Source organism: Lissotriton vulgaris, chromosome 6, assembly GCF_964263255.1.
Source record: "Lissotriton vulgaris chromosome 6, aLisVul1.2, whole genome shotgun sequence".
In the NCBI taxonomy this organism is placed as follows: domain Eukaryota; kingdom Metazoa; phylum Chordata; class Amphibia; order Caudata; family Salamandridae; genus Lissotriton; species Lissotriton vulgaris.
In genome coordinates, this window is record NC_141694.1 from 976,057,366 (window position 1) to 976,083,518 (window position 26,153).

The window sequence follows — 26,153 nt, forward strand, 5'->3', positions numbered from 1 at the left end:
TAGAGGGTTCCCACCGGAGCCATGCGGCAAGGGGCTCGAGCGCCATTGCAAATAGAAGCGGGGAGAGCGGACAGCCCTGACGTGTGCCACGGCCTAAAGGAAAGGGGTCCGAGCATCTACCATTCACCGCGACCTGAGCAAGTGGCCGCTCGTAGAGGAGCTTGACCCATGCGATGAATTTAGGGCCAAAGCCAAATTTGGCGAGGGCCGCCCATAGGTAGGGCCATTCGATAGTGTCAAAAGCCATTGTGGCGTCCAGGGAAGCAACCACTGCCGGCTCGGCGAGAATTGGAGCTCTCGCGAGAACGCTGTGGAGTCTACGCAGATTGAGGGCCGTGTTCCTATGGGGGATGAAACCGGATTGATCCGGGTGGATCAGGTCGCAAATCACCTTAAGCAACCGATTGGCCAGTACCTTGGCAAGGATTTTGGGTTCAGCGTTGAGGAGGGAAATAGGGCGGTACGAGGCGCAGCGGTCACGAGGTTTGCCGTCCTTATAAATGACAACTATAGTAGCGAGGCGCTGCTCAAGGGGGAGGCATCCAGCCTCAACCGCCTCGAGAAACATGTGACGCAGGTGGGCGGCCATCTTGTCGGGACAAAGCTTGTAAAGTTCAATGGGGAGTCCATTGGGGCCCATAGCCTTCCCCGAGCGCAAGGATCGGATAGCGAGGGCAATCTCATCAACTGTAAAAGGGGCCTCCAGGGCAAGACAGTCCTCATCGGACACAGTGGGCAGGGCAATATCACGCAACAGTAGCCTGGAATCAGACTCATCTCGATCACTAACAGGCGTGTAAACCGTCCGGAAATGGTCCACAAAGCAATCAACAATTTCACCCGGATCAGAGACACTCTCACCAGATTCACGAACAATGACCGGTACAACTCGACTCGCACGTTCAGTCTTATCCAGCCACGCAAGGAGCTTGCTAGCCTTGTCACCCACATCATACAGTCGGCCTAGTTGATTCGCTCGCAACAATTTAGCAGCATCCGTGACACAGGCTTTATAGTCTGCTTGCTTCAATTCCAGAGTGTGCAGCAGTGCATGCGTGTCATTCCCACCCAGCTCACTTTCAAGCGCAGTAATTTCGGTTTCAAGAGCCACAACAGCCTCCCTCTTCACCCTACGCTCTGCGGCAATAAATGATAGGGCGGAACCCCTAATAACCGTCTTGAAGGCCTCCCAAAGAACAGTGGGGGAAGTGACCGAGCCCACATTCTCAGCGAAATAGCAATCTATTGCCTTTATCAAATCTGAGCGGAGCCGGGGGTTTCGGAAATGCCAGGGAGGAATCGGGGGGACCCTGTTGCCAAGGAGACCGCCCACGGAAATCGTAATCAGCAAGGGGGAGTGGTCAGAGATACCCCGGGGAAGATGTCGCATCTCCCGAACAGTGGACAGTGTGGAGGCCAACATAAAAAAATAATCGATACGGGAGAGACTACCATGTGCACCAGAGTGAAAAGTGTATTGCTGGAGTGTGGGGTGTAGTGAGCGCCAGGCATCTACCAAGCCAAAAGTATCAGCCATCTCACTGAGCCACATCTGGGATGGCAACAACACCCTGGGGGGAAGTCGGTCACATTCACCGGACATTACAGAATTGAAGTCTCCGCCCAGGATCAACAATCCATCCGGAAGCCCAAGGAGAGTCCTGCCAAGATCGGCATAAGTGGTAGCCTGCAGTCCCGGGGGGATATAGACAACAACAAACACGATCTGTTTACCCTCCCACCTTCCAGAAACAGCGGCATACCGCCCACGGTCATCAAGGATAACATCGTCAATAGCAAGAGCAAGGGAAGACTTTATCATGATACCCACACCCCGGGAACCTGAAGTGAAACCAGCATGCGCAACCAGGCGATAACCCCGGCGGTCTAAGGCCTTACAAGCATTTCCAATCAAGTGGGTCTCCTGAAGGAATACAACATCTGGGGTGTGGCGCCTCAAGAATTGCAGTACTATGCCCCGCTTGATCCTATCACCCAATCCGTTTACGTTCCAAGAAAGAACCCGCATTTCACCCCCCCCATTGCGACAAAGACATTCCACCCCCACCCCCCAGCAGAACCCACGATTCAAAGTCATTGCAGAATGTGAAATACCATGAAAACCAAGACAGAACAAACTAAACAAAACACAACCCAGTCCCCAGAAACCAACCCCCAAACCGAAACCCGTTACAACACCCCCCTCCCTGCACCCCTGCTGACTAAAAAGCCACCCCCAACTGCAGTGTGCCTGTCGCCCCATATTATCTACACAAAGAACCCCCCGAGGAGGAAGGGAGAAATCACCCGTTCCCGCACCGCCACGGGCAGTACCATAAAGCACGAAGTAAATTTACACAGTACAATGTATAGTCTCAATCAGAACATCTGGGGCCCCATATTACTCCTGGGCCGTTGCACCACCTTCAGCACCACCAGGGCCTCCACTTCCAAAGTCATCTGCCGGCAACGAGTCCAACCAGTCAGCAGCACGTTCAGGCTGATCAAAAAAGTAGGCACGTTCTCGAAATTCGATCCGTAGTCGGGCCGGAAACAGCATGGCGTATTTCAAGCCCCGATCTCTCAAACGACGCTTCACTCCAAGGAAACCTGATCTTTGTCGCTGCACTTGGGGAGTGAAATCAGGATAGATGGAGACAGAGTTATTGTCGTATTTCAAAGGGCCGTGCTTACGGGCGGCCTGGAGGATAGCGTCTCTGTCCCGGTAGTGAAAAAGTCTCGCAATGATAGGCCTCGGTGGGTTTCCTGGCTTCACTTGTCCTCCTGGAAAACGATAGGCGCGCTCTACGGCAAAGAACTTACTGAGCCCTGCCGGAGCAAGTTGAGCGACAATAAGTTCCTCGACCAACAGGTCGGTCGATACAGCACCATCACATTCCGGCACTCCGACTAGGCGTATGTTGTTCCGCCTGGCCCTGTTGTCATAGTCCTCCATCCGCTTGAGTAGCAAATCGTGCGAGGCACGTAGATTACCAATCTCAGACTGCGCCTCAGCCATGTCCGTCACCAGACTCGACGTTTTAAGATCCAAAGCCTTCACCCGCTCATTAGTTTTGGCTAAGTCGGCCCGAATAAGAGTTACATCCACCGCCACAGTGTCTATTTTGGACACTACGGCTTCGAATTGCTGACTCATATCGGCCTTAAGTCCAGTGATGGCAGCCAAAAGATCTTGGAGCGATACCTCCGAAGGGGACGGCATGTCCGTTTGAAGTCCTTCAGCACCCACACTCGTGACCCCGGGGGAGCCTCTCGGCTGGGTGTAGCGTTCGATCATATTAGACTGGATCGAACCCCCCCGGGTTGCAGCCTTCCGGCGTTTTTCGGCCTCCGCTTTCGTTGCCATCTCGCGGTCAATGTTGGGCAAGTAACCAGGAGAAACGGCGAAAGGGAGGAAAAGTCCCGAAACTTCGACGTGCCAGTGAAGTGAGAGTATCGCGGCCTCCGTGCCAGTCCTACGGAGGAAAGTGTGGGCCGTGAGGGCAGCAGGCGAAGGCAGAGTAGGAGGAGACAAGAACAATGAGGCTGGAAACCGAAAGTGAAAGCAGTACACCTCCGGAGGGCCAGATGCCAGGCAGCCGTTGTTGTTCAATTACGGGTCGGCCATAGTAGGTAGCCGAGTCCCCGGTCGCGCCCGTGGGCAGGCCAAAAAGTTGTAGATGTCAGAAAAATGGTCCCCAGGGTCCGTTTTCGACCAAAAAAGGATCGTTAGTATCAGTGAAGATATCGCTGCAAAAGCCTGTCAAAATGACCAGGATAGGTGAAGGATAGATAAGGAAGGGCGGCGCGGGTCTCGGGAGCTCTCTGCTCACGCGACCATCTTGGATGCCCGCGTAGCTCCTCCTCCCTGTAACTCTATCTTAAACCCCAGTAGAGCCCAATGTTGGCAGCAACATTATTTGTGTTATGTCTAATGTGGTGCGAGGATCAGGCCTTCAGCAACCTTTTGTTAGGTTATTCTTAGAGGGTGCAGTTCTCAGTGTGCAGACATTTGTACCAAGTGTACCAAGCACGACTGATATTAGAGCAATAACATATTATTCTCAAATAAATCACATCTTTCGTCTAGGTTGAAAGCTACAATAACAATTAGGTGTTGTGTGCAAACTGAAGCCGAAGGAAAATATGGTGTTTAAACATTTAATAAACTCATGCTAACTTAACACAATATATAGAAACGTAGTAACCATATGACACCCCCCCAATGATCCGAGGACGGTCAAAAAAAGGAAAAAATAAGCCAATACTATAAGAAAGGCAAAACATGAAAGCAGAGTTCAATAATATTGAGCCAAGCTAAATGTATGTAAATGTATATAAAAATCAATAATACAAAATATGTATGAATGCCTACAGTGGCCACACAAAAATATAAAAAAAAACTTGAACCTGAGGCCATTTATAAAATCATAGGCCCAGAATATATCAAAGTCCAATGTTCGTAATAGAAAAGGCACCATTCAGAATTACTAAAAAGTCAAGTGCCATAATAGTGAAAGTCTCCAAAGCCACTCATGGGTGGATAGAATATGCAAAATAGGTAGCCACAGCTTCCAACATGAAGTCACTGGCATCATCCGAAAACAGTTCAGCCATCCAATTAAGCAATGGGAAAGAACATACGTGCTCCTCCAGCACCGAATCCTCTAGCAACATCAGAGGACAACTCAGTGGGTTCTCGAGAACGCTATGTGCCGGAAAGTCATGCGCCGCTGCGAATATGTCCCACTGACCCATTAGTCCATGCATCGCTGCCACGGTCATAACCCTTTCGCCAGAACAAACCAACTCGTGAGCAACTACGGGGCTCATCAGCTGATCAAAATCGACGTCAGGAGAAGTCGGTAAGCAGAGACACAAATCAATGGCCCAGTCGAAATCACAGCTCAGGCAATGAAACACAGGCTGGACACATGTGAAATAGGAAAATCGAAACGAATATCCAAAAGCCGTGCTTAAAGTCGCAAGCGGCAAGGAGCCATAGTAATCAAGCATCCGGTTGCGAAGCAGCATCAGTAGGGGCTGAGCGTTTTCTTGCGCAGGATGGGCATCCATGTTTAATAAAGCAAAATATCACCAGCACGCCTGCAGCCAAAGCCAGCAAAACAGGAAATCCGCCAAACAAGCTTGCGAATATAGAATGAAAAAACGCAGGGATAATACCAAATACTTTTTCAAACGTAGTCACGAGACCACCGCTAACCAATTTAAAAAAATGTGCTAGGCCATTCGTGGAGGAGGCATTAAAGATTTGATGAACCAGCTCGCAGAAATGAAACGGCAAATCAGTATTTAAAAGCGCCTGCACCTCTGTTCGTGTGTTAGCTATGTGAAGGACATAAGTTTCGCGGGCCGAGCTCAGGGCCACTTCTTTTTGAGACAAAAGGGCTCTTATTCGGCTCAAACCATTGAACTCCGCTCTCAAGGTTGGTATTCTTGGCCAAATGGAAACATCTGAATTCCCATGCGTGGGTGGATATAACACGTTCTTGCAACACACCACACGTTCTGATACAGTAACCACATATGCGATACCGACCATTAACCCACAACACAGTTTGTTGTTCAAAAGTAAATAACTACCGTTAGACAACAATGTAAATGTGGGAACTATTGCAGGAACCGGTGTGCCTTTTAAAACACAGGCTAACTTTGGTCTGTCCTGATTACAAGAACCATGTAACTGGATGTGCCTGCATATCAGTGAACGGTCAGGCGACTGTGTGCATTCTTCACCATTCAGATTCACTTCCTTTCCTTCTTTCAGACATCTGTATGTATATGGTAAAGACCATGTCTCATGCAGGAAAGCACTACCTAGTGGTTCATATCGCCCTATAGCAATATATCTCATACAATTTGTAAATTTATACAGAGCAAATGGTAAAGTAATAATACCATGGATAAGCCATGTAGCAGCAGCCGCCTCAGCCACAGAGAAAGGCAAAGATTCTAACTTCTCAATGTGTAACATAGAAAATGATGCATCTCGCATGGAAAGCATGCGCTGCTTGTCAGTCAAATTAAATGGGGCAAATAGTGATGAGATGTTCATATAACTCCAAGGCACTCGACCAGCCTTCAGAGTCTGTGGTGTCCAAGCAAACTGCATAACAGAACGCAATTGATTTTGACCATGATATAATACGGACACTTCATCATGCACAATGTCAACAACAGAAGAAAAAATATTGTTTAATGTGTAAATTCAGGAAGAAAGCGTGTTAATACTGTTATCGACCACAGCAAGCACTTTTTCCAAATTAGCTTGGTCAATTGCCCTTAGGCGCTTAGCAGCCTCAATTTGAGACACTTTCCAAATTTCATTGTAAACAGCATAAATCCACCGTTTAGATCTACCCTTAGCTGGGCCTTTTATAAAATCATTCAAATCCACATTTTCAGTTAACTGAGACAGATGTAGTTTAACAGCAGCCAACGTGGAATGTTGTAACCAATTCTGACACAGTTTCCCCACAGAGTAAGTGGTGACAGTATAATCAGTTTCAAAACGGGGATCTGGTCGCACTTGTGTGAACCCTTCAGCCAACCCCAGAAATCGACGTTGGCAAGAATCAGAACTCTTTTGCCACAGCAGCCAACCTTTTGGATTCAAGCTGGACACATTAAAGGACGAATTTAGAATTAGAGATTGTATCTCATGAATAGACAATTCTGAAAAATTACCCCAACCTGAATATTCTTCCAATTCGGGGATAATTGGTGTATTTAATTTTTTAGAAGTAGCCAATCCAAAGCATGTTGTTTGGGAAATAGTAGAATTTAGAAACAACATGTGATTCGGGATGAGACATGCACGGTGCAAAGCCTCAGTGCCTTGTACCTGCCAATCTTTGGTACCCAAACCGATTTAAGGTCAATTATTCCTTTCCAGAACTCGTAGCCATCTAAAGCCAATCTGTCTAGAAAGGACTTCGAATACAGCAACTTTGTATCGGTAAGTCTAACTTTGGACATGGACTTTTCTGTCATTCTATAATAAAATGACTCAGGATTTGATTGATTGAAATCTGTAAAATAACTGTATTTTTTCAGAAATGTACTGGAGCTTCCAATTAAAGGAGCCGGGCAGTGCTCCCACTGCGTGTAATTCACAGCAACCCTCCTGGAATTCGTCTTATGGAGAAAATGATTACCATAATGTTGGAAGCAAAACAAATCCCCATAATTAATAGAATCTAAATATAAGTCTTCAGCATCAAAAGCCGCATAGTATTTCAAATCAGAAAATAATGCTTCTACGGCCTGAATATCCCAATCATCAGAACGTATATTTTGTTTAATCACATCTCCCATGTTTACTCTAAGCACATTCGGAACATTAATCACTTCAGTGGGCCCATGTATTTGAAATCTAACCGCATCCCACACAATCCCATCAAGGACAGGCCAAGCAGTAATGTTAACTGTATTTAAGTTTCGTTTCAGTCTGTGCGCTGAATGTGAAGAGGAAAGAGGGGCCAATGTTCCATTAAGGTACCGAATTCCTGTTCTTTCTTTAACGTAGTGACCATCGATCAGGCGGAAAAAGTAAAACACAAAACCAATTGACATAAAAAGGTAAAATGAAAATAGGATCAACCAAATGTATGTCCAAGGGGGAATTAAAAAATGTTTTTTAAACAACGTGGCATATTTTGCAATAGTTGAGGGTTTCTTTGAAGGTTCCGAAACAGAGTCAAAAGATAATCTGGACTGGTCGGCCAAACGAGTCTGCAAATCAGGCATCGATAAATCAGCAGGATAGGTGTAGTTCAACTCATCAATGTTAGTAACAGGAATAGTATTTAAGAAAGGACTGGATATGGCAGGCATCTCGAGGGACACCTCCTGTTCTGCACCAGATGTAATAGCCAGCACAGAGTGCCTCACCATGGAAGGACAGGATACAGCCGGTGTCATGCTATGAAGAATCGGCCACCCTGTGTGTCTTGACATTGTCAATAGAAATAAATCTGTTTTCCTTACGACCTGGAAGTGGTGGTAAAAAAGACTGTTCTTGTGCCCTTCTCTCCAAGTACTCGAACCGGTGCACGATATGAGGGACCAAACTCTTTCTTGTTATCGATCTTCTCTCGAACCAGTTCTCCAACTTGGGGTAGCCAGCCAACTACCGGGATCTGCAACGCATCATCCGATGTGGAGGGCAAATGTTCCTTTGCAAGACTGTCTCTGGTCTTTTGTAGATTCTGTAAAACATTGCAATGTTCATCTACGTCAAAGGCCGTGGCCTGGGCCTTGCAGTCGAGCCCATCGAGGTCAGGGACATACATCTTGATACCAAAGAGCATTTCGTACGGGGTCCGCCCACCCAGAGACCTTCTATGTAAATGTAAATGTATAGGCATTTATATAGCGCACTACTTATCCGGAGGGTCCCAAGGCGCTTCGACCGCTGCGAAACCCTTCCTGGCTTCCCTGAGAGATGGTCCCTTAATGGGTATCTCCAGGGTGAGACCAGGCATCCCCGGCAGTCTGGTGGGGCCGTCAGTGAAGATGAGGCAAGCTGATGCCCAGAGTTGCCGAGTGTGATCGCTGATCAGAGTGGGCACCGAGGCGAGAGAATTATCGAGTCCGCTGACCCTGGTCCAGAAACCTGCCGCGCCGGGAATCGAACCCTGGTCCCGGGCCGTCCTCTGCTCTCGGGTCTGCCGCCTCTAACCAGTGAGCCACACTACTTCACTACTTCACAATTAGGGAGATTATTAAGCGCACGCTGCACGCCATTGAGGTGGGCCAGCCAGTTTCTGCCAGTGCCTATAACTCGAGCTGTCAAAGATTGCTTTAAGTCGCGGTTCATTCGTTCAACTACACTACTGCCCTCGGGCCTGTAGGGACTCGAAAACTTGACTTGGACCCCCAACGAAACCATAGCATCCTTATACGCCTTAGAGGCGAGAGGCGAAAGCCGGACCCTGATCCGAATGGAAGGTACCACAGGCAAAAATTCCCACAAAGACTCGCAAATCCTTAATGACAGTTCGTGAATCAGCGCTCCGATGTGGCCATACCCACTCAAAGCGTGTGCATGAATCAACTGCTACTAAGATGTACTTGTATGCAGTATCAGAAGAAAAAGGACCGCAGTGATCCAAATAAACGCATCCAAGCGGTTTATTAGAGATGTACAACTGTGTCTGAGGCGGACGCGCAGCAGTTGAAGGTTTAATCTGCTGGCAAATGTCACATTGAAGGACATAATCGCGCGTCTGTTTGTACAGTCCCCGCCACCAGAACCTCTGTTGCAGCTGAGTTACAGTGGCTGAGACGCCCGCATGCGCAGATGCCACACCTTCATGAGCCGCTGTAATCAAAGCAGCCCTGCGATCCGAGTTGGGAACTAGACGTTCTCCAACATCAGGAATTTTCACATAAGGAACCTTATCGGGACTTAAGTGGTATGTGTATTTAGAAGGGAACCCCGCAGGATATTTACTTCCCTTCTCTGTTGCAGCAACAGCTGCCAAGATGTCATCATCTATTTTGCTTTTGGATCTCGTGACTGCTGCAACTAAGTATTTCGATACCGCTGACTTCGCTGCTTCATCAGCAAGCGAGTTACCAACAGCTTGGACCCCCACGTGCTGATGGCCGAGAGTATGAATCACAAACACGAGTGGCAACTTCTCTTTAAGTTCCGCCACTCGGACCCAGATCATTTTATGTTTTATTGTGCTACCTTTGGAATCACGAAACTCATTCTGAATCCAAAAGAACAAGTTTTAATTGTAAGACTGGACACAGTAGTAAGAGTCACTTACGATCAAAGTCGTCACACTAGGATCTGCGTACTCCAATGCAAGCATCAGAGCACGAAGCTCAGCTAATTGTGCGGTGCAGTCCCCAAGCGTCTGCGTGTGCACGACACTGGACTTGAACTCATCGTTCACCATGGCACCGACCACAATGGCGCATGCGGAAACGTAGGCATGTTTAGAGCCATGCGCAACCTGCGCCGAGCGATCAGTGTAAATGATGCAATGGAAATCCTCCAACAGCCGCATTGCTAAAGGAGCAGGATGAACAAACTCATACTGTAAATACTCCTGCGACCGTAAAGTGGCGTCAAAAATAAACGTGACATCCTGTGATGTCAAGGATGCAGGCCACTGAATCCACCGAGAGTGCAATGCTTTGGAATTAGGTACACTGGCTTTTGTAACCGCCTCCAAGGCAGGACACGGGGAAACAACCAACATGCGTTTTCCTTGTGACAGGGCACGTTCTTTAAGAATCGCCATCTGCACAGCCGTTAAAACTTTCTCCACAGTGGAAAAACGCAGTTCAGCCGAAGTGTACAAGTGTGATTTGTAAGCAATAGGTACTGTATCTCCTTCATTAAAAGTCAGGTACGTGAAACCCACCGCCCCAGGGATAATTCTTATCACCAGGTTGGTCTGGTTATCACGAGTCTGTAAGTATTCAGAAGCGAGCAAATCAGCCTGCAAAGACTGCAGAATGGCTGAATGCTCAGGCAGCCAGCATGATTTGGAAAAAGATGGTTGTATCAAAGCATATAAAGGCTTGATACGCTGGGCATATTCCGGAATGTAATTCCTCCCGAAATTCAAGAAGCCCAGTAGAGATTGTAATTTTTCAATTTTTTCAGTGTTGTCGGAGAGCGCAACTGTGCGCACTTCTCCAGGAAGTGTGGTGCTAAACCCTTTCCCTCGTTGTTAAGCTTGTAGCCCAGAAACAACACTGTGTACTCTGCAATGTGCGACTTTGCAAAGTTAAATTTGTAACCAATGTCTGCAAAGTTACAAATTATGCTATTTACTCGACACAGATGCTCCCAAAGATCGTCGTCTGTGTGATAAATGTCATCCACATACGAACAAGCAACTGGGTCGATGCCCTCCAGAAGAGAGACAATGTGGGCGGAGAATACCCCAGGACTATTCTTATAGCCCATTGGGAGACGCCGAAACATTTCTTGCACACCGCCGCATGTAAAACTGGTCCATTGGGAACTTAGACCATCTAATCTATGTGCATAAAAACCATTGGAAATGTCAAGCGTGGTTTTGAACCGTTTACGCTCAAGACTATTCACTAAAGCAGAGCCATGAGTATTCTGTACTGCGCAGTTCCGGCAATGCGAGTTTAAATGCCTATAATCCAAAACCAAACGATATGAGCCGTCCGGCTTGTTTACAGTAAAAAGTGGGTTATTCATCGGTGACACACACGTTTCAATTACACCTTGATATTCCAATTGTTCAAGGATAGCCACGACTGAAGCTTTGGCTTCACGCCGTATGGGATATTGAGGTTGAGGCTGCGGCTGAGACCGTAAAGGAATCTCGTGGCTTGGTGACAATTTATCCCAGCCACACTGATTGCGGTACACAGCCGGCGCAAGCGCCAGAGCCCACTCTTCTGCAAAATGCAGCGCTTCCACTCTCGATACAGTGTGCGCGAAACTGGGGAGGATCACCTCCTCCCCTCGCGGAGCTGCGAGAACAAAAGGCGGGGGCCAGTCAGCCTCCGAAAGCAAAATGTCATACGTAGACGAAAGATTTTCCCAAAATACCCCTTTTACAGTTCGCTGCATGTCACCTTCGAATAACAGGACAATTTCAAAAAGACGTTCAGGGGGAGCAACATGCGTATCAGCAGTTTCAATTACAACATAAGTGTCAGTCGCTGTCACCTTCAACAGTGGACGGAGGGCCTCTCTCACTATGGTAATCTCTGCCACGCTGTCCAGCAAGGTCAGAGCCCACGTCAGATTCCGAAGCCGCGTTCTCACTATCTGGGGCATAACGATGCGCTGTCAGGGCGGCGACTTTCTTTGTGGCAAACTGTGGTCTCTTGGGCGTAGCGCCTTCCTGCTGCTCTCTACCGTTACGTGGGCGGGGCTGACCACGTCCTTGCTGGCCACCCCGGCCCCTGCCGCCCCCTCCACCACCGGTTGACGGAGCCGATGAGTCCTGAAAGGAACGAGGAGAGCGTTGGTCAGAAGCCTGAAACCTCTCAGGCGATTTAATCATCGTGCGGTCGCGCAAATCATAAGCACGATCCGACTGCGCAGGCAACGGAGACGCAGGAGCAGAAACCTGTGTTTGTTGTTGTTGTTGCTTACCCTGATTCTGCTTTTTAGGCCAATTTTGTTTTTTGGACTTAGGTTGACCACTAGTATCCGAAGACTGACCCTGGGGCTGCTTTTTCTCCTTGTCAGGAAAAGCCTTAAGCCCCTTGGCATTGCGGCCAACCGTTTTATAAGCAGCCACAATAATCCTTGCCAACCTACGGGGTCTCTCGGCCTCGGGAACCAACTCCAATGCGTTAGCAACCTGAAAGTTCACTGCATCTCCCTTGACATTCGCAAGGATCAGATCGCAAACTACATCAAAGGTGCCACACAGGCGCATACCCAATTCAACCGCCGACTCTGGTCCGTGTTCATCCTGAACACGTTTAAGGACCGCACCCAGATTGGTCACAGACGGGGTACCATAGCACCTCGAATAGACCACTGCAAAAGTCTTACCCCAGGTTTCACAGTCCACAAGTTCAGGTGCCAAATCTTTCGGTAAACTTAGTGTAAGAATCCTGTGTTTATCACCAGGACTCGTGTTGGGAAACACAGCTTCCAGCTGGCCGAATTTCTCAGCAAGCCAGAACGGAAAATCATCCTTGTCTTGGGGCTTTTTGCCTATCACGGAATTCACCATGACAGGATTGATTTTCAAACCAGCCTGTTCTGCACGAAGCTGTGCGCCCCTAGGGGCTACGTCCTGAACATTACGGCTAGTGTAATGTACAAGCGCTCTAATCACTGCCACTGCAACTTCATGAAGCCGCCGCAGATCAGCCACGTTACAAGTGGCGCGATTAGGGTGAGGAGTGAATCCAGCCAAAGCGGGCCAAGGTGTGCCCGGAATGGACAAAGGACCCAACCTTGGAGCCGTTAAAGTGTGTGGTAGGGCGCCACCAAACCAAACTCCATGCTGCCAAGCATCAATAGGTACTTCCAGTGCCCTGTACGGAGCATACGCAACCGGTACAGCTGAAGCAGTGTATGAATGGAACACTCCAGAATTAGCGTCCACCGCCGGAAATGTCACCCACGAATAAAACAGTTCGTACGGGTAAGCATGTTCCGCACTCACCACCAGAACCACAGCCAAGCCGTCTACAGGGCCATTATAAGCCTGCAAGTGGTCACGCACCGCAATGCGACTATGTTGCGGGATGTCCACGGGTTGTGCCATGTCAGCACCGGAAAGAGAGAAAACAAAGACTACTTTGTAGCACAACTGGGTAGTAATTCAAGGAAACCGTTTTTAGATAGATTCAAGCTTGAAAAGACCTATTTCAAAAATAGGTAGGTTTTCCGACACTGCCATTTTCCGGATTCAGGAATGAAGGGGGTTAAGGTTTGAATGATATACTACTCGAGTGTCATGATATAAGGCCCCACGTTGGGCGCCATGTAGCAGGGTTTCCGTTCTCCCACAGAACTGTGCACAGAGATCTAGAACCTGTGTGAGTTAGGGTGACCCAAAACTCACCTTAGTTTCAGAAATCCCCTTAGCATATTATATTATATCTAAGAAGGTCTCATTTGGGTTCTAGCAGGGCGGGCCCATACCTCTAATGGTCAGTAGGAGCAGATCACATCAACAGCTACCAGCTCTCTGCATGCGAAGCATCAAGTGTGTTGATTCATTCCCTGTAACTCTATCTTAAACTCGAGTAGAGCCCAATGTTGGCAGCAACATTATTTGTGTTATGTCTAATGTGGTGCGAGGATCAGGCCTTCAGCAACCTTGTGTTAGAATATTCTTAGAGGGTGCAGTTCTCAGTGTGCAGACATTTGTACCAAGTGTACCAAGCACGACTGATATCAGAGCAATAACATATTATTCTCAAATAAATCACATCTTTCGTCTAGGTTGAAAGCTACAATAACAATTAGGTGTTGTGTGCAAACTGAAGCCGAAGGAAAATATGGTGTTTAAACATTTAATAAACTCATGCTAACTGAACACAATATATAGAAACGTAGTAACCATATGACAGTAGTTTTAGATTTATTAAAAGAAATCCAAATTTGGATATCTAGGGACGCAGATCCTCCGGGGATCCAACAGTCCCCATGCTGATATCTGATTGGCTGTCAACACGTCAACCAGGAAGTGTTGGCAGGCATCTTGGGCATCTGCTGTAGCCTAGTCCCTCCCCTAAAAAAATTTTTAAAAGAAAAGGGTGGGGGGTAGGAATTTACTGACCCCCTAACCCTGGTCCTGGGGTCCCCTTGGGACCCAGCAGGGACGAAAGTTTATTTAAAAAAAAAATATTGAGGCGAAATTATGACTGTTGCAAATCTGCGGCACAAAATTGAAAAGGCAGGTTCTCCTGCGCTTGCTTGCACTGTAGCCCCCAAGTGGGCCAGCTCCTGGGGCATGTTCCCATCAAAAAAGAAAAGGGCGCACTGGCTCCCCCCGGGCTGCATTTAGCCCCGGGACCACCAGCTCCCCAGGGCTTTTCTTTATAAAAATGGAAGGGGGTGCTGGCTCCCCTCCTGTGGCTTTAATGTTTCCCAGAGACCACTACCTCCCCAGGGCAACACTGAATAACAAGCCAATAGCAGGGCCTGCACTTACTCTGCTCCGGGGGCCACCACCTCACAGAGTCCAATACAATTTAAAAACTGGGAGGGGGGCTGCAGGGCTCCTTGCCAGGGCCCCCTCTGTCCCTAGGGAAACACGGTTCCTTTGTGGGAGTCACTCAAACAGTTACTGACAGACCCACATAGACGCTTAGACACTCACTCATAGATGCACTCTGACCCTCATGTACCCACTCACAGACCTATACAGCCACTCACACACCCATTCAGACACTTGTGCACCCACTCACAGAACCATTTATACTCGCTCACACCGGCTCACAGATCAACTCAAAGACTCCTGCACCCACTCATGCTCATGCTTATTCAGACACTCATTTACTCACAAACTGACTCTCACACTCATGGAGGCAACCACAAACCCACTCAGACACACATGCACTCACAGACCTAACCACCCACTCACCCTCAGACACTCATTGAACCATACAGCCACTCGCACACCCATTCAAACTCATACAGCGTCTCATACCTACAAAACCACTCGCACTCCTAGTCAATAACATATACAGCCACTCACCGACCTACGCGACACTCACCGACCTACGCCGCCACTCACCGACCTACGCCGCCACTCACCAACCTACGCCGCCATTCACTGACCTATGCCTCCATTCAATGACCTATGCCTCCATTCAATGACCTATGCCTCCATTCACTGACCTATGCCTCCATTCACTGACCTATGCCTCCATTCACTGATCTATGCCTCCACTCCGACCTATGCCGCCACTCAAACACCCTCAAAGGTTACAGATAACAGTTAGGAAATAAAATGTAAAAACCTTTGAAATTCACTTTAAAAACAAAGGTTACCGGGACGTTATAGTTAGGATTTTACATTAAAAAACATTAGAAATTCAATTAAAAGAACAGAGGTTACAGGGAGGTTATTGTTAGGCTAAGATTTCACTCATATAAACCAGTGAAATTCAGCAGTTATAGATAGCTGAGCTAACTATAACTTAAGCCCCTGCAAAGTACTGCTTATTTCATTACAACACTCACACATCCACTTACACACCCACGCCCACTCATACACCCACTTACACACCCATACAGCCACTCACAAATCCATTGAGCTAATTACACCCACACAACAATTCACATAGCCATTCACTTACCCATACACTTACGGACACAGCTACTCACTCATCCATATAGTCACTCAGAGAGTCAATTAATCACCCATACAGCTGCTCACCCACCCCTTATTTACCCATACAGTCACTCACACCCACTCTCAACAGAGCCTCTCACACACACTCTCAACAGAGCCACTCACACACACAACCACTTAAAAACCCATTCACACATCCAAAGAAGTGCTCCTTAGTCTACTCACTCACCCATACAGCCACTATCACACTTACTCTCTAATACAGCCACTCACCCACCCATCCGGCCACTCACTCATCCATCAGGCCACTCACCATGCGGCCACTCATGCACCCATGCGGCCACTCACACACCCACCTATTCTCCCATACAGCCAGACACACCCGTACAGCCACTCACACACAGATACAAAATCACACAGTTACTCACATAATTTGTTAGAAGTATTTTCACTCATTATTCATACATAAAGTATACTAATTCAACTTTTGTAGTACTTTAGCATATATGTTTAACACTCATAAACTTTTAGGAAACACTTAAAATTACGGGATGATGTAATCAGTGATGTCGTGAGATGTCATCAGTGATGTCACTGACCATGTCTGAGTGGTGTAATATGCGAGGTCATAAACAGTTAATTGAGGTGGTGTTAGATTCACTGGTTTTGTTTAAGGGAAATCTGAGTGCAACTATAACGTCTCTGTAACCTTTGTTTTTTTCAGTATATATATTGTACTGTTAACTTTTTTTTAGTTGTTTGATAGTCCCCATTGCTGGATCATTAGCTCTCTGAATGAAAGCCCAACTGTATATTTAAAAAATCTCCAATGTCACTCATTACTGTTTCCTCATTTTTCATATTTTATGGAAATTGTCCAAATGATTGTTTTTCTCCTCAATACAAAACACTGACAAATGTATAAAGGGATCGGACACCCATAAGCAGGGGCTTAGCTTTATCAGTATGATTCAAGGGGTAGAAGTCTTAGATTTTCCAGCAAACCTAGAATCATACCAAATAATAAATCGGTGCTACAAAAAAGCAGCTGTTCCACTCCTAACAATATACAGAGGTCAAAAAACAGGGCCCATGTCCGACAGTGCCCCGGGGGTGCAACGGGCATTTGCGCCCGCTCTGTTCGCCCTGGGGCATTTTGGTATTATAGAAGGGAAAGCAGACGCTTGTGCGTCCCCTTCTATAATACCGATAGAGCTGGCACACTTAAAGCGCCAGCACTATAAACCGAGGATGTTCCCTCATTTGCATAGGGGCATGCTCTATGCAAACAAGGGAATTCCTTTGACTCTGCGCCCACACCATATTACAGAAGCCCTCAGGAGGCGCACTGACAGTGTGTCATTTAAAAGGTGGCGCACTGTCAGTGCGCCTCCTGACAGGAGCCGTCTGCAGGGGGTAGGGGGTCCCATGGACCCCCTCCAGACATCTCCTTGCAGGCAGGTGCAGTCACTGGCTGTACCCGCTTGCAAGGGGATCTCTAAACCCCTTTGAAGGTTTTTTTTTTTTTACAGAGTTTTATATAGCGCAAACTTGATCCGAATCGGGTATCAGAGCGCTTTACATAGCACCAGTTGCATTACATGAGGACACATTCATTAGGTCTCTGCGTCAACGCGCGGAAGCGCGTCTCCGCCGAGATCTTTTGTCAGCGACTATCATTCCCAGGAGACAGTCCTGGCCACGCGCATCCTTCCAGGCGATTTGTAACTGGAACGCGCGCTGTGGCCAGGCGCTGTCTCCTGGGAAGCGCAAGCACCACACACGCATGCGCATACACACACACACGCGCCCATGCACGCACGCACATACATACATACAGAGACACCACCCCTGACTCATACACACACACGCGCACACACACAAGTGCACCGAGGCCCCCCTCCCCCTCCCCCGCCGTCACAGTCGCACACATACATACACACACACACACGAGCATACACACACACAAGTGCACCAATCGCGCTCCAGCCTTTTGGAACTTACCTTACCTCAGCACGCGGCGCCCAACCTCCTGCTGGCGCGGCCCCGGGGCTCTACACCGCTCACAGGAGCCCCGGGCCGCGAGACGCTACGACTCCGCCTGCCTCCTCTTCCGGTGTGAACTGAGTGTTTGGTCGGCCTATTCCCTCCCCCACCCCCACCCGCCCGTCATGCTGGCCTCAACTGGATTTTCCTATGGCACCAGGCGTAGATGGTGGGTTCAGAAGCACGTCACTGTCTTCAGGTCAAGCAAATAGTTAAACGAAATATCGTTTTAAACCTTTCATTTTTCAAAAGACCACGTTTCTGTTGCGATATTTGTGCAGCCAAAGAGAGAAAACTAAACTGCACTTAAGGTGAAGTTGTAAAAAAACGTTTTATAACCGTTAAATTTACAAGCATGTGGTATTAAATATAAATCGTTTCTGCTTTCTGTGTTAAGGCCGTGATTAAGAGTACGCTGTTCATTCATACTGAAGTGATGACTAACGCGGACATTATTGTTCCCCTATATTATGTCCCTGGTAAATTTTGGCAGGTCAAACCTGGCTAAAATAATGGGGGAAAAAATGCACATACACATTGATATTGGTAGAATTTGGAGCAATAAGTATGTCATTCTTCCTGTTATGCCACATTTTCTGATGGATAAAGCAAGTGGAATTTGGTTGCTCAGTGCACTTAAAACGCGGCTCTGCTTTGCTTCGGGAAAACAATATTCAGATTGAATGTGTATGAAATGCGAATGCTTAAATACAGTTATGTTGTTTCTACATTCTGCCACTTCCAGACCAGCTTCCAGTGTGATTGTAAATTAGTCGAGGATAGACAGTCCGGCCTGCTCTTCAGCCAACAATAGACTTGACATTCCTGCAACTATGATAATCACAGGTAATAGGCATTCTGGAATGTTGCTTTTTGATGACTTCTGTTAAGGTTATCAGCTCTATTGTGACATCATGTATCAGATGGCCCCTTTAAAGAAAATAGTTTAACGAAAAATAAAACATCGAACGAAGTGCTAGCAAAAAAAGAAAGGCATTGGGTAAAAAGGTGAGAAAACGAAAAATGGCTCGGAAGAGGTCTTGCGAAATGGTTTCAACTGTTCCCCAATCAGCGCGGCTGCAGGAACAGAAGGTGTATTGGCAAGTGCACAAACACAAGGAAGGATGTAGTTGAATAAAGGGTGCCAATGGTGCTGAAAAAAGAATCAATCCTTAAAATGAATGTTCATAAAGTGCAGAGGGCAAATTGCCAAAAATGAATGCTTCATTAAGTAGGGTGCCACACAAACACATCTCTCCGGCTTTTCTCCGTTTATTATTGTCAGGTGCCACAAATATGCAGACATCAATTCAGTCTAGCAGGAAAAACCCTGACTTGTGTCTCTAGGCGTGAGGGGCTTTCGACAGGTGGGGCCTGCGCCCTATCTTTCTCTGTTTGTCCTGCCCATCTTCCCTCCCTTGGCTAACACCACCACATCTGTTAAATGGCCAAGGGGCAACACTGAAAATGAAGGAGACTGCACCCTTGCCACACACTTTAATGTGTCCTGCTACCTTTCGATGCAAAGCAGTGTCTATTGCTTATAATGTATAAATCTGACCTCTTTATTTTTGTACGTGTTTATATATCTTTATATAACATATAAACATAGTCACATTTAAACATTAGGCAAACGTACAGTGACTGTTTCCTGCTGGCCTGGCATAGTGTATATGTGAGGCACTTTACAAAACAAATTGACGGGAAGCTGTAGAGATGCGTCCTACTTATTGACAAGTGTAATTCACACTTTTTTGTTGAATTAAATATATATACTGAAAAAAACACGCACCTTTGTAGGTGTCCCTTCCAATTTTATCTGTAGCCCAGTGTATACCCCCGCTAAAATTCACTTGTTCCTTCATGTTCTTCCGTGCTCACGCAATCAGCGTGGATGCTTTTTTTTTTTTTAAAGAAAGAGACTTTACAAGGCTAAAAAAATCCACCATGGATGTTTGTGTCTGTAACTATGTGTTTGTTTGTGTGAAGGGATACTTTAACCCCTTGCGTGTGTGGCGATTTTTTGCGCTGTGCGGCCGTTTTAAAGAGTGGGCGGGTTCATGAAGGCCCCCAGCCGTCATCCGCACACCCCCACCGTGATGCATGACAGACGGGGGCCGTCTTCAGCATGCAAGGGGTTAAGGAGAGACGCACGTACCCTGTGTTCTTCTGGCGCCTTCCAAGATTAAGATCAAGTTGATGTAATTGCATCACAAAGGCATGACAGGAAAAGGTGAAATACAATTGGACGTTTTACCATTTTGGAGAGGTGAAAGGTTTGGTTGGCCTGCTATGTGAGCCGAGACTGCATTTTACAACTCACCACTTTCAAAATCCACCAGCCGCCACTGCTAAAAGGTGAAAGAAAGTTCATGTAAAGTATTAAGTTCCAAGTCAACAGACGGCATGGCGTGCGTGTGCCAGTCAGCTCACGGAGCCCCGTGTTCTTTTCATTTACAGCTCCATGTGTGTAGCAGTATTTCATTACATTCATGTCTCCATTCAACAAACCCGATAGGTTTGTGTGCAATAGCGCAAACAAATCCACGTGTTCTTAGTACAATTTCTTTAACTGTGGTATGACATGAATATCTTATTTTCGAAAATCGCTTGCAAAAACAGGTTTATTGGTAGTCATTTTTAGCACAAACCTAATATACTGATTAAACATCATATACGCACTGATCTGAATTTTACCTCAATCCAACACCAGTTTAAAACAAGCATTTGCAATGCAATAGGTCTCGCATTATTAGACTTTGAGCTATTGGCATTGCTAAATAATGCAGACCAATATCTCACACTTTAATAATGCGAGACCTATTGCATTGCAAATGCTTGTTTAAAGGAGGCCTCGAAACGGGTCTCTATCGGGCTCTGTTTTGTGCCCTGGCACTGGCGGTCCATTTTTAGGTCTCGCTGGTGATGCAGCGCCAAAGCGCTGTCGCCCGCGAGATCTATTGTTGCTGACTCGCTTCCCAAGTGGTACAGACTGGTGCACGAGCCGACTGTGGTCTGTGAACGCGCACGTACAGCCACGTGCAAATCTCCATGCAGTTTCACTTTCGCGCGTACAGCCACGGGCACATCTCCTGTCCATTTCACTTTCATGCGTACAGTCACTGTTATGACACCACTCAGGGCCGCCCAGGCGCTACATGCACCCAGGCGCTGCATGCCAACACAAACCAACACAAACAGAAGCATATTAATTCCACGTCGATAGCGCAGATCATTGCCCACAGTTCGCTTTAACTTCACATTCTTCCATACAGATATACCCCCTCCCCCACGACTACCACACCCCCCAGACTTACCATTTGTTTTTGCACTCCAGCATCAGCTCCTGGTAGGAGGCCACAAACTGGAACTTGGAGGCCCGCTTGCCCACGCACTGCAGTTGCTTCCACACCAACATTCCTACTTCTCACCGACTACTACAAAGGTCTCCCCCTTCCCAAGCAGCGTGGAGCCCCGGCTGCCAGAGCACCCATTCAGCACGCGACCCCCATGCCAGGCCCTCGCTGGGGCGCGGCGCCCATTGCTAACTCCAGGCTCTTCAAGAAGGTCACCCCGGCACTTCCACCACAGCACCGACTCCCTCAGGACCACCCTTCCGCCGCAGTCGTTCGGGGTCACCGACGCACCCTGTTGAAAAAGAGAGGACACAACACCAGCTGCATGGCACGCGAAAGTTGCAGGCACCACACATGCGCAGGCAGCCCTCCCAGGTCTCCTCCCTGGGCTGGATATAGGATGCTTTCTGTTTAGTTTGCTCAGGAGACGAGACTTTTAGCCTCAACAAGGTAACGTTTTTGAATGAGCTAACTGCCAATGGTGTGGTGACCTCATCTCACGAATGGCAGAGGTTCTTTTATGGACTGCTGTGGCCTGGGTGAATTTAGGAATGCGTGTGCTCACTGGCAGGGTGTACGCAGGGAGCGCACACTTTCTGCGCCACGCCCACGCCGTCACCACTCGTGACTGAGGAGGGGCGAATTCCCCAATTTCGCCTGCCGCCGAAAAGATGGAACATCGGAGCTGCAGCCCGGAGCATAGAAGTTAGTTACCAACTTCAAGTGCCCCACTGGCTCACAGTTATCTGCAACGCAACTACTTAGGATAGGTAAGCATTCCTATCAATATATTTTTGGAGAAAGACCAGCCCAGGCCATGATGAGGCCAAATAACCAGCTCATGTGTGCGACTTTCTAAGACCCGGAGATGGGCCCTGGACTGGTCCGGCGCGGACCAAGCTCACGCTACCGAAATGAAAGAACAATTTTGTTGACATTTTCCCTGCCGTTAGGAGCCAGTTAGAAAGGCCTGGCTGGCGGCGGCTGCACAGGACAGTGTATTGCATCAGTTCCCAATCTGTGTGTGTCTGCCGTCATGTGGCACTGAGTCGCAACCAGGCGACAGTGGTTGCCACGGTGGCACTGTCCGTCACGAACGGGCGGGCCAGAAGTTGAATTATCATGGCTGAGAGCAGTGAACACGCAGGGCAGGTGCCAGGGGACAGGCTGGGAGCAGCGTCCACACCGGAGAGGTGCACAACATAGAACAGGCACTTACTTGGCACATGTGTGCAGGCTGGGAACAGAGTGCACGTAGGTCAGGGACAGTGGTTGGGAGCAGATCTGCCCACGCAGGCAGCAGGACATGTTCAGAACAGCTGCTTTCAGGATGGACACCGTTCCACATAGAACAGTTAGTGGCACCTGTGTGCAGGGTTGACGCAGGTCAAGCACAGGGCGGTTGTGTTCAGGCTGAGAGAGTTTCTTCTCAGCACAGATCATGAATGGAGACCGGGAGCAGTGTCCATTGGAAGCAGGGGGGGCACAGAAGACGCACACAGGTTGATTGAGGTGTCCGCGCAGAATGGCTGTCTACACTAAAGGCTGGGAGAGTTTCCTCTCAGCACAGGTCCTGTAAGCAGGCTGGGAGCAGTGTCCAGGTGGGGGAGAGGGGCACAGAAGGCGCAAACAGGTTGAAGTGTCCACCCAGGACAGACACCGAACTGCTTTCTACACCACAGGCTGAGAGAGTTTACTTTCAGCACGGGTCTTGTAAGTAGGCTGGGAGCACTGTCCATACAGGAAGGCACAGAAGGCGAGTGCAAGTTGAGTGAAGTAATTATCCATGAAGATCAGGTCCTTACCACAGATAAGCAGACTTGGTGCAGGGTAGGTGAAGTCTCCACGCATTATTTACTACACAGCACAGGCACACGCGCCTCACCGTACTGGAAGGATGGCTCACGGGTACGGCGCACGGTTGTGCGGGCTGGGTGCTGTGCCCGAGGAGAGGGCACACTGATGCATTTCCACACAAAACTTACTCAGAGATGCTGGAGTGCAGCAGGGCAGAGATAAGTAACCACGTGGTCCCCGCAGGACGGTGCCATGCAAGTGGCTCTGTGTATTGACTGCTGCACTTTTCAAACAGAACAGCCTCAGAGCAAATCTGTGTGATCTTGGAGATTTTCCCAGCAGAAAGATACTGTGGCTTGCTCGATTGTGCAGGATGCGGCAAGGGTCCATCCACACAGGACAGGCTCGACATATCTCTGTGCAGGCTGGAATAAATTATTCATAAAGTAGGACAGGTTTAGAGCATCTCTGAGCAAAGCATATGAAGTATTCGTGCAGAAGGACATGTTTCGAGTACTTTAGTGCAGGCGAGGCATCATCGTAGAACAGGCACAGGGCACCTCTGTGCAGCCAGCACCCATGGTATATGCAGTAGGACAGGTACAGGGCACTTTTGTGCAGGGTGCACAGGGATCTACGCAGGGCAGGTACAGGGCACCTCTGTGCAGGCTGCGCCCCGTCGTCACGCAGGGCAGGTACAGGGTACCTCTGCGCAGGCCTTGCGCCGTGGTCCTCGCAGGGCAGGTACAGGGCTCCTCTGTGCAGGCTGCGTGCCGTGGTCCACGCAGCAGGAGAGGCACGGGGTACGTTTGTGCAGGCTGCAAGTAGTGTCCACGTAGAAGTCAGATCGTACCCTTGTGCAGGCATGGAGCAGGTCCTAGCAGAGGACGGGCTAGTAGCGGTGTGCAGTCTGGGATCGGCGTCCGCTCAGTGTCCACACAGGACAGGTGCCACGCACCCGTGTCTAACTCAGCCTGGGAGTCTCGTTCACACAAGGCAGGCGTAGCACCCACAGGTCACGGCCACGGAGGTGCCTGGGAAGGAGCGTCCGTGAGGCAGGTGCACCTCCACCCGTGCCCTGCTGAGGTATATGGGCACCTCTCACCCGGCTGAGGGAGTGCACACTTTTCACATGGGAATTCTCAGGAGGAGGGCGGGAACTGAGAGAGGCTGTCACTCGCACAGAAATAGGGGGAGGTACGTGTAATATTATTATTAATAGGGGCCCCACAAACCTCCCTCTAACACCTGTTCCCATCTGTCGAGAACATCCCTATGTGCAGCACGGTGTGTACCACGGTGTGAGTGAATACCAGTGTTGTACAGGTGCAACCTGCCCTGCTGCAGGCACACGTTTATATGTACACATTTAATTGCAGCAGCACACCCAGCACCATGTCTGCATCAGGGATGTGTACGAACTGAATGTTAACAATGTAACCAATTAATGGATGGGACGGACCCCTAACAACAAGCAAAACCGTTTGATTGTTTTATTATCTGAATGTATGTAGCGTTTGCTACCTGATTTTTAGCACTGCAAATTACTGTCACCAAAATTCAATGCTCCCCGTTCAATCGACTTCAACAAGATGACAGGCTGAGCTGTTAGCTTTCAAACCTGTGACCTGCAGGCTAAACACGTCTCTCTTGGGCTCCCTTAATTAGACATTTTTTTTAAAAAATGTACTCTTCAGTGGTGGTCAGACTTGCTCGCTGTACTCACTATGCACACCTGGGGGGCTGGTCTGACAAAATTTGCCAGGGCTGGTTTGGGTTCCCAGTCCGGCCCTGGCTGCGCCGCATTGTTGTCTTGTTTACTTTGAGAGCATTCTTGATGCATTACTTATTTTAGTCCGGTCAAAGTTGGATAAAGGTTTTAGTCATTGCCCCTCATGGTTATTAATCTAGGAGTCAGAATGGCACTAGTTTCGGGGTTTTTCGTCTTTTAGTACAAGGGGTGAGGTTCATGGTGGTAACAGCCACGCGCGTATTCATTTTTTGATTCAACCATAGCCTTAGTGTAGTGTTTTGTCATGATCGGTATTAGAAAGAACGTTTTCTAGCAGCCGCATTTCAGTTTAGGGTTTCCATCAGAGTGTGCTGTTTGACCGTTCAATCATTGCAGCTCCCCGCAATGTTTGCGTCAAGGCAACTTTCAATGTCTTCGAGACTCCTATATTTGAGACCGACTTTCCGGTCTTCTGGTTGTCACGGAGTATTAGGTGCATGTCAGTCAGTGTGGGACTCTTGTCAGTTGCAGAACGGTGAGAATTTGGGTTTGTTAGGCATATATACTTGAGCCCAGGACATCCACAGATGTCCTTAACAACGAAACTTGTGTTTATTTTTAGTTATCACAGTTTCTTGTTCTATTATGAACATTGGACGTTGGGGCATTCCACCATCCTGGTTTAAACACCACTTCTGGAGGTTGTTTTATTGCCGTAGGACCACGCTTCAGTTGAGGCTGCATCTTCAATTTGTCAGGTAATTTCGGGTTACACTTTGTGTATTTAGTCGTTCCACGGGAAATGTATACGTAGATTCATACAGTACTCTGCTGGTTTTTTATAATAAGATCCATTCCCATTTTACCTCACGACATTAGAAGTTTCCTTGTACGCAGGGTATTGAGACTTCAGTTGTGCGTCTTTGCGTACATGCTCAGAAAGGTAGGGTATTTCTTTAATTTGGTATTATGGGTACCAGCGTTTGTTCATTTATGTCTGTTTGAACAATCATACTTCTTTCCCCTTCTGTTCAGATAGCAACATTCAGTTCACATCTTCAACATTAGATCTTGGTGTTCAGCACGTAAGGTACCAGTTAACATGCATTTGTGTTTAACTTGGTTGGTCTGCAATACAATGGTGCAGGAGTTCATATTATTGAGTGTTTACCTTGAGATGCAATCTGAGCGTTCTTTTGTTGTTGGCTCACTTGTGGTGGTGTTGAGCATGACACACATGGTGTTTTCCCCGGTATGGTTTTGTCTCTTTGGATTATTTCCGAGGCACGCTCCTTTATTCACTGCTCGGGTTTTCATTCTCTGGTTGCCATGTTTATGTGCATTAATGGTGCAGGATTCACTATTTTAACCCCTATATGTTGTATATATTCAAGTGCTTGTAGTTATTAGAACCAGTCC

General features: G+C 48.0%; 1 protein-coding gene and 1 pseudogene across 7 annotated transcripts in view; one reads left to right on the forward strand and one right to left on the reverse strand.

Annotated features, from left to right (window-relative positions):
• The window catches only part of LOC147708268 (uncharacterized), a 50,845-nt pseudogene extending 40,373 nt beyond the window's left edge, over window positions 1–10,472 (reverse strand).
• The window catches only part of PTPRK (protein tyrosine phosphatase receptor type K), a 1,685,403-nt gene that overhangs the window by 1,351,490 nt on the left and 307,760 nt on the right, over window positions 1–26,153 (forward strand). The gene's annotated exons all lie outside the window — the stretch shown is intronic.